Source organism: Maniola hyperantus, chromosome 7 (genome assembly GCF_902806685.2).
Source record: "Maniola hyperantus chromosome 7, iAphHyp1.2, whole genome shotgun sequence".
Classification (NCBI taxonomy): Eukaryota; Metazoa; Arthropoda; class Insecta; order Lepidoptera; family Nymphalidae; genus Maniola; species Maniola hyperantus.
The window spans coordinates 11655409-11670803 of record NC_048542.1 but is presented as its reverse complement, the minus strand read 5'-3'; the positions used below and the strand labels follow the sequence as shown (position 1 = coordinate 11670803).

The 15395-nt window shown below is 35.3% G+C and overlaps 1 protein-coding gene across 3 annotated transcripts in view; it reads right to left on the bottom strand.

Moving 5' to 3' along the window:
• The window catches only part of LOC117983692 (zwei Ig domain protein zig-8-like), a 157705-nt gene extending 143029 nt beyond the window's left edge, over positions 1-14676 (bottom strand). Inside the window, exon 1 of one of the 3 annotated variants that reach the window (XM_069499471.1) lies at positions 14195-14676. The gene's annotated coding sequence lies outside the window, so the exon portion shown is untranslated. The remainder of the gene's footprint in view (positions 1-14194) is intronic. The other 2 variants (XM_069499472.1, XM_034970312.2) reach the window with 2 other exon arrangements.
• Positions 14677-15395: the final 719 nt, after the last annotated feature.

Genomic DNA, 15395 nt, shown 5'->3' with positions numbered 1-15395 from the left:
TGTTGCTATGCCGCTAAGTCTAGTAGCTACTGATTGTTTGATGTCATTGTTTTTTTATATATACCCACCGTTATGTAATGTGATGTAATGGAGCTGCCAATCCACACTTGGCCAGCGTGGTGGACTATGGTTAAACCTGAAACTTAAATTTAGAATATTGGAATTTAGAGATTATTGACTACCCACTTGTGTTTAATATTTTTTAATGCCGTATTTTGTTGTTTTGTTTGAATAATACTTTTGATTTTTTGACGTTTTTGATGTTTGAAGTGTTTAACTATTTTTGATATTGATTACTTCTTTGACGATCTTTTTAATGTAAATTATTTTTGTGGTATTTTTTGACATTTTAGTTTTTGATACCTACCTTTATGTTTTTATTTACGATCTTTTTGGATTTTTATATTTTATTGTGGAAAAATGTTTTGGTATTTATTTAAAAAGGAAGGTTGTTGGCACATCATTGGATGTGGGAAGCAACAAATGTTTTTGTATAGTCCAAGGACTGATTGCAGATAGACAAAAAGAGATTGAATAGAAAATATTTTTGAAAGTAAATAACGATAATTAGATAAGTTTACTCTTTGATTATTTTTACTTCTTCTAACATAGTAGTTAGTTTTGTTTTGATATATCTTACATATAATTACTTTTTATATACCTACCCTTTGTTTTTGACTTTGGTACTTTAGGAGTAAGAGTCGATGGTATTTTATTATTTTTGCAAAATTATTAACTTGAAATTGAAAAAAAGTTCTTATGATTTAACTTATTTTGAAATATTAATATTTTTGTAACTTTTTCATTTTGATGGTTCTTTTTTATGAAACATATTATTTTAAATTCTGATAATTTACAATTTGTTCAGTTGCAATTTTTCTTTGTTTAATATTCATCTCTATATTTTATTGGAATTTATTTAAAACTTTGATCAAATGTTCGATCAATGGAAAAATTGTATAGTGATATATGGATCAAAACCAATGGTGTTAAGGGACAATTTTATGATGGTTTACGATGTTGCCTTAAAACCAATGGTGTTGAAGGATATTTTGTAGATGATACTTTAAAACGTTGGAACCAACGGTGTTGAAAAGTATTTTTATAATATCGCTTTAATACCAGTGGTGTTAAAAATATTTTTTGATATTGGTTTAAAACCAATGGGGTTAAAGGATATCTTGTTTGGAAACATTTATGTGCTGTGGCGAGAAAAATATTTCTTGTATTTTTGAGAGTAAACTGTGTGGTAATTTTGTATGTCACACACATGTTTAAAATGTTTTTTTAAATTTTGTTGGAAGCCATGTTTTGATGTTGTTAAAAATTTACTTTACGAATTGTTTGTTTTTATTTTGTTGCTTCGAGAACGAAGCAATTGTCAGTTTGGCCGTATAAGATAAATGGTTAGAGTTGCTATTTATTTCTTGAAATTGCTACTAAACTCTTTAGATTTTGCTTAAGAATTAATTCTAAACCATTGACATTTTATTTGTAAACAGAGGCACGTCAAAATGATAGACAAAATACTACAGACGTAACAGATAATATATAGCAGCTAATCCAAAGGTCTTACATGGTGAAATTGATTTTATTATATTTTAGAAGTAAAGTAATTGTAGATTTAAATAGAGTATAATGTGGAATTTTGAAGTGTATAAATTTAAAACTAAAGTTTAATCTCTATTGTCGACTCTATTGAATTTGACTTTTATATGGTATCATTATACTTATGGAAAGGGTAGCCAAAGGGCTATAAATGGCTCTGCTTTGACGGTAGACATCATTAATTTTCCTATTTTTAAGAAGAAGCTGTGACATACCTACAGGTACGAATATTGTTGATTTTATATTTCTATTGTTGTATATGTTGATTTATGTATTGTTCAAATGTGTAATTGGTATTTCAAAATAGACACCACCGAGTTTTTTCTTGCCAGTTCTTTCTCTCGGTAGATAATATGCTTTTTACGAACTGGCGGTAGATTTTTCTTAAAGGAAGTAATAAATTATTTAATGATAAAGCAATAAGTAATGGTAAAGATAAACTTTGATTTGGAGGGAGTTTTTCCCTGAATAAAACAGTTTATTTCCTTATACAATCTTTTATTTTGTCTCCTACCTACAACCACGCCCTAGCTTATTGATAACGAACTAAGGTTTAGACTCTCAGTAGGTTGATTCCTGACTCTATTGTCTCTATACTTCTGAGGCTAATCTAGCACGAGCATAAGCTAGTATATTTAAAAAGAATTAGGTATCCAATTTTGTGCAGTCGTAATGCGCGTACATAATATGTAGGTACATTTCGGCGATTCATTTTTATTTATAAAGATGCGAAAGTGTGTCTGGCTGTCTATTTGTCTGTCTGTCCATCTGCTAGCTTTTCACAGCCCATCACATTGCTAACGTGTGCAGTTCGGCTTTTATATTATATTGTAAAACAAGGAACTGCGTTGATAGTATTCACAATGTAGAGCCCGCGTACTTACGAGGTGCTCTCGTGCAGTCGTGTTTGTTGTCAGCATCACACCCTGTAATGTGATCTGATTCCATTTCATCGTATTACTAATCCGTATCGCCACCTGGGTGCCTGGTGCACTTCGACTTCTCGTTGTTCCAGATCATTTTTTTCCACGCATATGTAAGCTGTGGAACCAACCCCTTCGACGGTGATCCCATTAGATTTCAACATGGGGTTATTCAAGGAGGGATCAACAAATTCCTGAAAGGCTGAAAAAGCATCGGCGGTTCCTCTGGCGCTGCAAATGTTCATGAGCGACCGGCAATCACTTAACATCAGTTGACCCACGCGCTCGTTTTCTCGCTTTTTTACCCAAAAAAAATCGTACAAGTGGATTCAGTATATCATTTTGTAGTGCAGTTCCCGTAACGCGTATTTTGCACCTATCGTCTTTCCACGTCTGAATATTGATAAATAATAGCTCAAGATAGGACAGACGAAATTTCAGGGTCATATCTATGTAGGTATAGACGACCGTCGTCAAGAAAGGGTTTCTATTCATCATTATGAAAATATTTCTGTTTCAGTTTCACCCAAATAGGCTTTTGAGCATGACAGAGACGGCTATAATTATTTCAAGTTTCACTAGCAATTTAAAGCATAAGCTCCTTATACAACTACCCAGATAAACCTATAGCATCCCACACAGTTTAAGACCTATGTTATCTAACGAAGGGTTGTGGTAAACAAATCATCTCCAAGCAACTGTACACAAAGGGCCTAACGATATCTAACACCCAGAGTTGACGTAACTGCAAATTATACCTATTAATTATTAGGGTATCTCAGGTAAGTCTAATAAATTGTAGGAGTATTAATCGTGTTCGGATTTCTGTTTATCAGGTTGAGCAGGATTTATCACCTAGGGTACCTAATATAACTATCGCAAGATCAGATTCATCGTATAGTTGGATAATTTGTTACATTTTTAAATCACTTTCATTTGGTGATTTTTTTTTCTTCACTGTGTGTTTTTACGTAAAAATAATTAAGCAGTTTAAGCTCTAAAAGTTAGGTAATGGTACCTATATACAAATTTTATAAACCATGTAACTTTAAAACGTGTAACTAGTTCCGTGTGAACTCCTTTTAACGGGAAACTAGTATAAAGTTATGTGATAATTGATAAGTGATAACAGATAAAATTAAACCACCTTTTTGAAAGAACTATAAAAATCGAGTTCAATAAGACAATTTGTGTGAGTCTCCCCAGAACTGCGCAAATTCATTATATTTTAAACATTTAATTTAATTTCATTATTTTGTAAACTTATCGTACCTACCTAATCTGGTAGCGAAAATCAGATGTTTAAATTGAAGAGATCTGATTCTCAGTAGCCCACAAAACAAAAGCCCTAGCATAATAATTTTTATTATATTTCGTTTAATTTTGGAAGATTTTCAGAATAAATAATTTCGTATTTAATAACATCAGAGTTTCGTAGAATTCTCAAATACTGACGCCGTGTACCTTAATTACTTTTCGAAATGATACTCGACTGAGCTTAGTAGTTTTGTGTTACATTTCGAACAAATGAGTTTTCCTCGAACAAGATGGTTATTATACACTTTGATGTTATTCCTTGAATCGTTTCACGTAATACGATCACGGTCGACCACGTGTTTTTATACATTATATAATAATAATTTGGTCTTAAGTCCTCACAAACTTCGCTATGTCCATACAAACCTTATTTGTTTTAAATATTTTACAACGAGCAAACGAGCAGGCCGGTCACCTGATGTTAAGTAATTACCGCCGCCCATGAACCATATCTGTGTATTTTTATAGTTTAATATAGCTCGTTAATTATTAATACCATTGTATATGAGAATATTGTGCCTACATTTTGCTTTGTCAAAGCCTATTTACCTAATTACCTACGGGGTAATTACCTTCGATGTTGGATTTTGTGCTCTAATTGCCATCTTTCGGATGACAGACATGAAATTAAGGCCGTTCTAAATTTGTTTCAGATATTTTAGTTAGTATTTTAGTTACAGTATGCTAATTTTATACTTGCCTTATAATATATCAACCCAGCTGTTAGGATCTCTTCACAATTTATATAAATACTAGCTGACCCGCCCCGGCTTCGCTCGGGTGGAGTTTAAAAAATCGAGGTGGGGGTTCAATTTCTAAAAATCCTGCACATCTGTCTCGTTTTAACTCTATCTTAAGTCTAAGAAAAGTAAGAGTGCCTCTGTAAATTCCCCCTAAATGTTAGTAATGAGATCTGACAAACTGACAATTTTAATCCATACTAATATTATAAATGCAAAAGTGTGTCTGTCTGTCTGTCTGTCTGCTAGCTTTTCACGGCTCAACCGTTCAACCGTTTTTGACGAAATTTGATACAGAGATAGCTTGCATCCCGGGGAAGGACATAGGCTACTTTTTATCCCGGAAAATTAAAGAGTTCCCACGGGATTTTCAAAAACTTAAATCCACGAGGACGAAGTCGCGGGCATCATCTAGTTCCTAATATTCCCCAGTAAAAAAAGGTAGGTACTAGTATTTTATGTTCTTTTCAGTGACTGTACACAAATGTAGCAAGTAGCAACTACAAGGAAAAATTTGCTAGTATCTTAATGGTTCGAAAACAGCCAGTCATTACCATTATCGGCCTGATTTTCATCCAATCTCCTATTACCAGTGTACCGCTCGTTCTGTTTATTTAAATGACTAAACAGATTTAAGAGCATTAAAGGAAAAGCCGAAAAATTCATCAACCTCTTTTTGGACGAGAAGTTGAAAAACGATTTATTCTAAGCCTGTCCAAATTTCCTAAGCTCTTCGAAACCAGTGAAATTTCATGCAAGCCACGTCATCAGGTTTCCTACTCTAATGTTTCAAACTCACCATTTCAAAACTCAATAATTCATCATCATTATGATCAACGCATCGCCGGCTCACTACAGAGCACGGGTCTCCTCTCAGAGTGAGAAGGGTTTTAGCCATAGTCTACCACGCTGGCCATGTGCGGATTGGTAGACTTCACACACCTTTGAGAACATTATGGAGAACTCTCAGGCATACAGGTTTCCTCACGATGTTTTCCTTCACCGTTAAAGCAAGTGATATTTGATTACTTAAAACGCACATAACACCGAAAAGTTAGAAGTGCGTGCCCGGGATCGAACCCCTGACTTCCGATTAGAAGGCAGACGTCCTAACCGCTAGGCTATCACAGCTGTCAATAATTCAAGCCTTTACAATTTCAGCTCTGCATTACCAGATACGGTAAAAAGCCTTTTACTTAAGGGGAAATTTAAAAAGCTAAAACCAATATTTATGTGCTGTAATTTCCATAAAATTACTGCTTCCTTTGTAATTCAGCGTTAAAAAAATACTAAAATAAATGCTTAGTAAGTACCTACGTCAGCCTTAAAATGGCGTTTTGGGCAAGTATTACCAAAACAATGATTGTAGTCTATGTTCAAATGTATTACCACAGCAAGGATGTGTAAAATAAATTAAAATAAAAATCTTTTTTATTCGTATAAACTTTTACAAGTACTTACGAATGGTCGGATGTATCTACCACTGGTTCGGAATGCCTTTCCTACCGAGAAGAACCAGCAAGAAACTCGGCGGTTGCTCTTTTCAAATATTTGATATAGGTACAAGATTATGCCATATATAAAATAGGATTTGCAGTCTTGTGCGTTGCCGGAACGAGCTACAGGTCAAATCCACGCTCTTTTATCATTTAGATAATCTTCAATTGTGTAATATGCTTTTTTCAGGAGCATATTTTTAATAGATTTTTTAAACTTGTGCAAAGGTAAGTTCAAAATAGTTTGCGGGATTTTATTATAAAAGGTAATACCCATACCCACAAATGACTTTTGGACTTTCCTGAGGACCTGTATCCAGGACTCCCACTTATAAGGACTTATTACACACCACAGCACCAAAGGCAATCAATCAATCAGCCTGTTTGCGTCCACTGCTGGATATAGGCCTTCCCAAGAGCGCACCACCACACACGATCCTCTGCCTTCCTCATCCACCCACTTCCAGCTACCCTATTAAGGTCGTCAGTCCAGCGGGTTGGAAGTCATCCCAAACTACGCTTGCCGATACGCAGTCTCCACACCAAAGGCAACGTTGTTTTATTTCTTTACCAGCGACTTCGTCCGCGTCCTGTGGGAACTCTTTGATTTTCCGGTAAAAAGTAGCCTATATATCACTCTCCAGGTCTTTAACTATACCCATGCAAAAGATCAGGTCGATCCGTTGCTCCGTTGCGACGTGATTGAAGAACAAACCAACAAACTAACAAACAAACACACTTTCGCATTTATAATAGGGTGATAATAGGGGTAGTGATTCTTTACTAGATGATGCCCGCGACTTCGTCTGTGTGGATTTAGGTTTTTAAAAATCCCGTGGGAACTTATTCATTTTCCTGTATAAAAAGTAGCCTATGTACATCCCCGGGAAGTAAGCTAACTCTCTATCAACTTTCAGAATACGAATCCGAGAATCGAACCACTATAAGACCATCAGCGTTCACCACTCCACCAGCGAGGTTCTACCTGCCTCGTGTATTTGAGATAATATGGTAATGAAGTGTCGTACCATGTTCCTTACGCATCATCGCACTTGAAACATTCCAATGTCAAGCCTGTTCTTGCCTACAAAAGACACAATTATTGACGTCAATTCAAAAAACCGGCCAAGTGCGAGTCAGTCTCGCGCACCGAGGGTTCCGTACTACAGTCGTATTTTTCGACATTTTGCACGATAATTCAAAAACTATGATGTATAAAAATAAATAAAAATCTGTTTTAGAATGTACAGGTGAAGACCTTTCATATGATACCCCATTTGATATAGTCACTCACTTCGAAATGAAAATAGGTACTAATTATTAGTTCATGACAACAATTTAATTTTTTTTTGTGTGATCTAACCCTAAATTCAAGGTTTTCAGATTTTTCCCCAAATGTCAGCTATAAGATCTACCTACCTGACAAATTACATGATTCTAGGTCAACGGAAAGTACCCTGTAGGTTTCTTGACAGACAGACAGACAGACAGACAGACAGGCAGGCAGACTGACAGACGGACAGACAGACAGACAGACAGACAGACAGACAGACAACAAAGTGATCCTATAGGGGTTCCGTTTTTCCTTTTGAGGTACGGAACCCTAAAAAAGGAGCTTAAACTTACATTCAACGCTATTGGTATTTTATACTCATTCATTAGACTACAAGACGTCTTTCATTTTAGAAGTTGTATTGAGTTTGTTTTCAAAACGACCGAACGAACAACGGTACAATTTTCTCGTCTCTAAAGAAAGATTTAACTGAGAAAGAAACGATAAAGGGAATAAATTATTCGACTTACATTCATAAAGAGGGAGACAATCATGGAGATCCTGAAGGTTCGGGCAAAAAAGATTTTTATTGACGCTTACTTGGAAAAGCCAAGGAAATATAAATATTAAACGGGTATTTTGCGACTGAAAAGGGAAAAGGATCTAAATACAAACATCGGGCGTTCTCGTCAATCGTAATATTTTGTTGTTATTTTATCAAACTAAACTTAAACAAGAGAGAACAAAGAAATAAGAAAATAAATAAATAAAAACCAACCAAGTGCGAGTCAGACTCGCGCGCCGAGGGTTTCGTACTAATCGTATTTTTGCGACATTTTGCACGATAAAAAAATAAAATAAAAATCTTTTTTATTCGTATAAACTTTTACAAGTACTTACGAATAGTCGGATGCATCTACCACTGGTTCGGAATGCCTTTCCTACCGATAAATCAAAAACTATTATGCATAAAAATAAATAAAAATCTGTGTTCAAACTTCAAATGTACAGGTAAACCTGTTCATATGATATCCCATTTGGTATGTATCTTACTTTAAAAATTGAAAATACTCATTAAATATTGGTTCTCATGAACCTTCGTAATCTTAATTTTTTTTGTGATGTTACCACAAATTCGCGTTTTCTGGATTATCCCCTTTGCTTGTGCTGTACCTGCCAAATTTCATGATTCTAGGTCAATGGGAAGTACTCTATTAGGTTTTTAATAGACACGATAGACAAACAGACAACGAAGTGATCCTATAAGGGTTCCTTTTGAGGCACAGAACCCTAAAAATAGTTTATTTGTACGGAAGTGCAAGAGTAATATATTTTACAAGTTCCAAAACGTTATGGAATTATTAAAAAACTAGCTTATGCTCGCGACTTCGTCCGCGTGGACTACACAAATTTCAAACCCCTATTTCACCCCCTTAGGGGTTGAATTTTCAAAAATCCTTTCTTAGCGGATGCCTACGTCATAATAGCTATCTGCATGCCAAATTTCAGCCCGATCCGTCCAGTAGTTTGAGCTGTTCGTTGATAGATCAGTCAGTCAGTCAGTCAGTCAGTCAGTCAGTCAGTCAGTCACCTTTTCCTTTTATATATTTAGATATAAGAACTGTAAAAAATATTTTAAATAAGTACTTATAGATAATGAAAAACCAATGATCATAATATGCATTTACTTAGTCAACTCTTCGGTAGGTATATACTTAATTATTATCATTCTACAATATTAGCATGACCAAGTCCCGCGCCATAGTGTGAGAGAACAACATTTTTTTCACATACAAGTGTCAAAATGGGACATCATATCCGCACCTAAGTGTCAATGAGGGACAAACATACACACTTGCAAAAATGTTCTATCTGCAAACATAATAAATACGTTTGTATTTATAATGTTTGCATTAACACTAGTAATTGCCTGACATTATGACTGGTACTTGAAACGATCTTGAAATACTATTGTGTGTCAGAGATTGAATCTGGCAGATGACTGGAATCAGAATCATCAAGTCCAGAGGGAAATTATTGTCTTCGCGTCGTGCTAAAGCCTTGGTGATAAGACTAAGTCCATGTCGAACTCTCAAAGTTTAAGCTCAAGGTATGCCATTAGAGCTATGGAACACGGCATAATTGGTTTAAAAGTAGTAGATACATCGATGAGTAAATCGCATCAGAACTTTTGATTTAGGTATATACGTTCCAAAACCTGCATAGCCAACATTGGCCATGCAACCAGTTTACTAACATGAGACTGGACAATTCAAGTATACCATATATCAGAGGTCTCTTATCAAAATAATTACTTAGATATATCAGCTAATTGACTCTCTACCTATACGGTTCACGAAATACAGCCCCGCTGACATACAGACAAAGGGACAGCGGTGACTTAGTAATAGGATCCTGTTGGCACACTTGAAATACGGAACCCTAAAAACTAGCTCATAGGAGTAATGCCTGTTTTAGAAAACTGTTTATTTTTATCAAAGCTTTTGATTAATGGTACGCAATAAAACATGAATCTCGTAAGAAAACACATTATTCAAGAAACCGCTAAAGTTAAGCTCATTACGTTTGTAAATATAGATTTAACAGAGAAGAAAAATGAGGCGTGAGGGAAAAATATCCAAGTCACCTTTGTAGGGATGGGACCATCGATTTATGTTCCAATTTCTAACTGATAAAAAAGGTATTTTTTTTTTACCGATTTTAAAAGAAAAAAAGCAGCAAATAGAGTTCATAGAAAAAGCTAATAAATAAAAAGACAAGCATTTTTAGATGTTATAAAAACAATGTAAAAGTTAAACAAATATTCATACAATTACTTACTTAATTACCTATGAGAATGTTATTATTGAATTTGAACAAGTTGTAATTAAAAAAATAAAAACTCACTTCACTGAAGTCTACATACATACCTACATGAACCCTGAAAATATTACACCCCTTTTTTGGGTACTCATGTAAAAATTCCCTGATTCAGAATTTTTTGTACCGATAAAATGTTTTTTTAAATAGAGATAGCGAGCAAACGAGCAGGCGGGTCACCTGATGTTAAGTGATTACCGCCGCCCATGAACATTTGCAGCACCAGAGGAACTGCCGATGCGTTGCCGGCCTTTGAGGAATTTGCTTGTCCGCCCCTTGAATAACCCCATGTTTTAATAGAGTGGGAACACCGCCGATGGGAGTTAGTTCCACAGTCATCATCATGATCAACCCATCGCCGGCTCACTACAGAGCACGGGTCTCCTCTCAGACTGAGAAGGGTTTTGGCCATAGTCTACCACGCTGGCCATGTGCAGATTGGTAGACTTCACACACCTTTGAGAACATTATGGAGAACTCTCAGGCATGCAGGTTTCCTCACGATGTTTTCCTTCACCGGTAAAGCAAGTGATTTTTAACCGACTTCAAAAAAAGGAGGAGGTTCTCAATTCGTCGGAATCTTTTTTTTTTTTTTTTTTTTTTTTTTTTTATTTTTTATGTATGTTCCCCGATTACTCGAAAACGCCTGGACCGATTTTGAAAATTCTTTTTTTGTTTGAAAGGGTATACTTCAAAGTTGGTCCCGTTTCAATTTGGTGAAGATCTGATGAACATCTTCGAAGATAGATACTGGAACTCCTCAACGGATAAGAGTAAATTGCTCGCGATCAGTGTAATAGTTTAGTAAACAGTAGATTTTTAACCAGTCATAGCATAATTCCATGGGGCCACTAAAAATTGTAAAATAAAAATTTTTTACAAAAAAAATAAAAACCGACTTCGTTACACAAACACTAAAAATTGAAAAATAATTTAATTTATTACCGATTATATTATGTATACAAGAGTTAATATAGTTCCATAATAATATTTTTTGGGGTCGGTGCCAATGAGGTGCCATTGTGGAGTCCCATAAAAATATGAAGTCTAGACGATTCGCGCAGCTAAAGCTAATTGGCACCGGCACCAAAAAGTATTATTATGGAACTATATTAACTCTTGTATACATAATATAATCGGTAATAAATTAAATTATTTTTCAATTTTTAGTGTTTGTGTAACGAAGTCGGTTTTTATTTTTTTTGTAATTAATTAATTAAAACGCACATAACTCCGAAAAGTTAGAGGTGCGTGCCCGGGATCGAACCCCCGACCTTCAATTAGAAGGCGGACGTCCAAACCACTAGGCTATCACAGCTTTAGCAGTTCCACAGTGATTATTATTAAATAAAGTCAATTATTAAAGTAAAAGAAGTGTTGCAACTTTTAATTCTCCCTTAGTGAAATATTTAACTATCCCAGTTAACCTTTATGTACTACGCCCAATCCTATTTATATGATGTCAGTAATATTTGTTCTCTTATAAAATGACCAAAGGTTTAAGGATTAGTTTTATATTTACTCCAAACTGTCCCAAATAAACAAAAAAACACTTTACCCAAAAGTAATAGTAGAAAATAGGTAAGTCGATAATCCCAAGAATCTTCTTCTATTTTTTATAACAGTGAAAATAAAGTGTTAAAACCGTAATACCTTATACCAATGAGGAAATAAATGTATTCCCGTCGCTAAAAAGAGAAATTTTAGCACAAAAATATCGAAAAAGACTAAAAGCCTAAAAGGTTACTCTCAGAGAAACCCAATTATCGAAGTCATTTTTGGACCGTCCGAAGGCTGACTACAGACTGAACAGATTGAAAGATTTTACCAACTACAGGCGGAAAATTAGCTATCCTTTTTTGATGTGTAAATGGAGGTCTCGCAGAATCCTTAAATATTAAGGGGATAAAGTAATGAATATTATGATAAACCTTATATTTTTTTATTCTTTGAACTCAATAAAAATGATGTGAAATACGGGCTTTGAAGATTTCGGCCTAGTTGTCAGCCATTTTTCTTTTTTTCCAAAATAGTGGCCACGCATAAAATCTATATTAATCAATAGCAAGCATCAACACAAACAAGTATTAAGTATTGTGTCAGACAAAATCTTCCCAAGTGACACTTTTCCGAGATATAAGTAATTTATCAAAGTTTTAGTGGTAGCGTCATCAGTAGTACACAATTATAGTCTAGCCAACAGTACAACTTTGATAGCTCATAATATCCCAGAAACTTGACACTTTGGAAGATGTTGTCTCACACGATACCTACTTGTTTTTATTGATGCCAGCTTATTGATTGATACAGGTTTTATGCGTGGCCGCTATTTTAGAAAGAAACAAAAATGGCGGAATATATTACTCCATACATAAATATTCAAACCCATATTCTAGACATATAAAAGGAAAAGCTGACTGACTGACTTATCATCAACGCACAGCTCAAACTCCTGGACGGATCGGACTGAAATTTGGCATGCAGATAGCTACAATGACGTAGCCATCCGCTAAGAAAGGATTTTAGGAAATTAAACCCCTAAGAGGGTAAAATAGGGGTTTGAAATTTGTGTAGTCTTTGCGGACGAATTCGCGAGCATAAGCTAGTCTGTCATAAAACACAAAGGTATTCAATATTGTATTGATCATATTTTAAACTGGATAGGAAAAAAGATAAAAAAGCCGAATAGTCATTAGCATGGTCCTTAATTAGCACTCCTGCTTAGCGAGGCATTACCTACTTTGCGTGACAGTGAAGCTTGTATGCGCGACATTTGGTTGGACTGACGAAAAAGCATCTTTTAGGTGTGCTTTTAGTCTAACAGCATGCTCGGTGGCACGTCTAGATCAACCGTGTTGTCGGGTAATACGTAGTCACACGAGATTGCCGTGCAATTTTTTTTTATTCCTATACAAGTTAGCCACTGACTGCGATCTCACATGGTGGTACCCATTGATGTTGGAATCCCCCTGTGGTACATATTATTATGAAGATGCAGTTTAATATGGTAGTGGGCTAACTTGGAAGAGGTATGGCATTAAAGCCCATACCTTTGGTAGGATTCTACGCGGCATCACACTGGCGGCACGGCTTTGCCGGTAGGGTGCTAACTAGCCACGGCTGCAGCCTCCCACCAGACCAGACCAGAGACCATATTTTAGAAAAATATAAATTCCCTAACTGCCCCTACTGGGGTCGAACCCGGGACCTCCCACTCATAAGACCATAGTGCTCACCACTCACCACTGCGCCAGGGAGGTCCACAGAAATCGGAACTTGCTATTAATTTATTTAATTTTTTAGGTAATTTATTATATTAATTTAATCAAAAAATAATTAAATTAAAAAGATCAAAATCTGAATCTCTAAAATCACATCAATAAAATGTAATGGTATAATTTGTTAAGTTTAGGTTGACCTCACTAATTAGTAGATTTCTGACGTAGCAGTCAAGTGCTACGAGCTACGAGTTTTACAAAATTCTCTCTACACTGCGTAGTGATTAACTTAATAAAGATTTACTCAATATGTAAAAAGAAATTTGTTGAATTTTCATAATATGCGCCGTTTTAATTTTTTCAAATTTGGGCAAATTAAACGAATAAGGTTTTATTTGCCCAACATGCCTTAACACGAGCTTAGTTGAATAAATAAAAATTTGAGTAAGACGTACAAATTATAGAATTTTAAATCTTAAAAATGTCATATTGTTTATTTTTTGTATTTCAATATTTTTGTGTTGCAAATAATTTTAAGATCTTATCAACTTAATATCAACTTACTTTTTTAATGTCAAACATAAATATTAAAAAACAGTAGTGTGGTTTAAGGAAAAGAAGGAAAGTAAACAGTAAAAATTAACAATATAAAAACACACAAATCACTTTCGTTTTAAGTAAATGTATATTTCCATTCACCTTTTAACAAAAAAAAGAGATAAAACTTTGCTAATCTTACCTGATAAAAATCCCAATCAATATAGCAAGTCTCAATCAGTGTTAGAACTATTTAAACCAACCACTTCACTCCACTTACGAACTTCGTAAAAGTTTTATTTTATCAATCCACGAGTTCACAAACTTCGGACATCAAGCAACTATGTTACATTTTATTTACAGCGCCAAAAAATTCTATTATCACTCAACTTTGATATTACTAACGATGTTTGAGAAGTTCACATTTCGCACTTGGCGAATTAAATTCACATGAGGGTTCCGTGAACCTCCTTTTACAACGCTGGTCTTTGGTAGACTAACGTATACAGCAAAATCGGGGTAGGATTCGTATCTGTGTGCGCGTCTCGTGTTCGTACACCGTATTTACACAGAAAATGAGATGTCGATGTGTGAGGTATTTCAGTTGGTTGTGCCAGTGATTTCAAACGATTCTGCGCTATTCTGATGGTCCAAGATTACGGATGTGTTTGTTGCCGATCACCTCTGTCTGTGTATGTGGTGGTGGCCAGTGCCGGGAAAACGGTGCGTCTCGCGCATGCTCGTGTACGTATGAAAATAAAATCGTGTTTCGCGCTACTTAAATGCCGATGTCAAGTGACAGGTTATAAAACTCGGTATTATTATATCGATGAGCGAGACCTCTGAGATGGGTCCAGCTGATATTAGCCGATGTTATATTTGATCAATTTTCATTCATTACTAGTTGATACTCACGACTTTATCCACGTAGATTTCGGTTTCATTTTCAGGGATAAAAATATCTAATGTCCATCTATAGGGCGTTTGTGCACTCATCCGTATTCGGTTCGTATCCGTGATTCTTCAAAGTGGTCGTCATACAAATACGTACTCATTCGTGATTCGATTCGTATTTTTACAGAATCCGTGATTTCAAGTATGAATGCATGCTTTAGCATGTAAACTACTCGTACCTATCTCTGTGCCTTTTGTCAAAGTCAATTCAGCTGTTAATTCATTTATTTAAAAACAAAGATAAATTTTGAATATTAAATTACTGACTATTCCGGTGTATCACAAAAACCTGTCTGTGAAATATGTGAAATGTTAACAGACAGACACATTTTCTTATAGGTGAAGCGGTGATAGCCTAGTGGTCACGACGTCGCGTCGGCCTCTTTTTCGGGAGATCGGAGGCTCGATCTCGGGCGAACACCTCTAACTTTTCGAAGTTATGTGCGTTT